Here is a 1,799-nt window from a genome sequence, read left to right on the forward strand (position 1 = left end):
ACCCATTTTGGGCCTTGTAGTTAGAGAAGTGGGTCAGAAGTAAATTGCAACTCTTTTCAGAGGAGATTTTATGATATTCTATACATAAGATAAACTGCTTTGGGGCCAAGATGACAAAATGGAACAGAGTTGGGAAAAGGACCATTCTCTTGGCCTCTTCATCTATCTTTTCATTCATATGTTCAACAAATCCTTATCACAAACCTACTTGGCACTAGGCACTGTACTAAGTGCTAGAGAGAATGGCGAACCAGATATTCCAGATGGCTCCCTTCATATCCCTTACATTCTGGTGGTATATTAGTTATCTATTGCTGCATAACAAATTATCCCAAAACGTAGTGGCTTAAAACAACAAATACTTATTATCTCACAGTTTCTGTGGATCAGGAATAGTGCTGTGGCTTAGCTGAATGCATCTGGCTCAGGTCTTTCACAAGGCTGCACTTGAGGTATCAGCCAGGGTTGCAGTCACCTCAAGGCTTCATTGAGGAAGGACCTGCTTTCAAGTTCACTCACATGGCTGCTGGGCAGGCCTCAGATTCTTGCTGGCCATTGGCCTGAAACATCAGTTCCTTGCTACATGTACCTCTCCACAGGGTTACTCAAAAGATGGCAGCTGGTTTCCTCCAGAGTGAGGGCTCAAAGAAAGAGAGATGCAAGAAGAAAGTTACAGGTTTTTTTTTTTTCAATCTAATCTCAAAAGTTACATTCCGTAATGCTTGCAAGACTCTGTTTTATAGAAGCAAGTCCAAGTCACTAGGTTGAGCCCACACACAAGGGTAGAAAGATACATAAGGGCAGAAATTCCAGGAAGCTAAGATCACTGGGAGCCATCTTAAAGACTATCGACCACAGGTAGCAGAGTCAAGCACTACTGTAGCTCCCCACAAATCACTGGCCATTGTGAAAGCGTATTTTCCCATTATATTCCAAACTTCTTTTTGCTGGTATAGTAGAGGAAAGCTACAGTTTTGAGGGTACAGGCATCACTCATATTTAGTACCTAAAACATGTTGGCTAACAAATTTCCAAAAGCAGAAGCCCATACTCTATTGTTTATTGGGGTTTGTTTTGTTTTTTAGAGATGGGGTCTCACTCTGTCACCCATGCTGGCAAGCAGTGGCATAATCATAGCTCACTACAGCCTTGACCTCCTGGGCCCAAGCAAGCCTCCTGCCTTAACCTCTCAAGTAATTAGGAATATAAGCATATGCCACATCTACATTTTTTTTTTTTTGGTAGTGATGGGCTGCAAATGTGGCTATGTTGCCCAGTCTGTTCTCAAACTCCTGGTTTCAAGCTATCCTCCCACCTCAACTTCCCAAAGTGCTGAGATTACAGGCATGAGCCACTGCTCCCAGCCCTTATTGTTTCAAATTTTTAAAATGTGTTCCCAGCCTATCTAGTAATTCCATTTTCCTCAAATATCACTAAAACACTTTAGATAACTGTATAGTCATCAATCAATAATTTCAATATAATGCAAAGCATTTCAAAGAGTAATTACCTAATTAATTAACCCTCAATGACTCCATTTGTGGCTATGTTTGCATACAATATGCAAAGATACGGTACAGTGTCAGATGCAATAACTTTCCTTCTAAGCTGCAACAATCACATTCTTTAATGTAAATAAACAATAAAATAATACGTTAAAGATATATAATTGTTACAAATGACATTTGACAAAATAAACATAGTGGTAAAATTTTAAATGATGTATACATATGGGTCCATTATAGCAGGTTTTCAATTCAGATAGTGAAATCTGGGTATAAATTTTTATGTCAGTTTAG

The sequence above is a fragment of the Rhinopithecus bieti genome, unplaced genomic scaffold (assembly GCF_001698545.2).
Source record: "Rhinopithecus bieti isolate Rb0 unplaced genomic scaffold, ASM169854v2 scaffold_32512, whole genome shotgun sequence".
Lineage (NCBI taxonomy): Eukaryota > Metazoa > Chordata > Mammalia > Primates > Cercopithecidae > Rhinopithecus > Rhinopithecus bieti.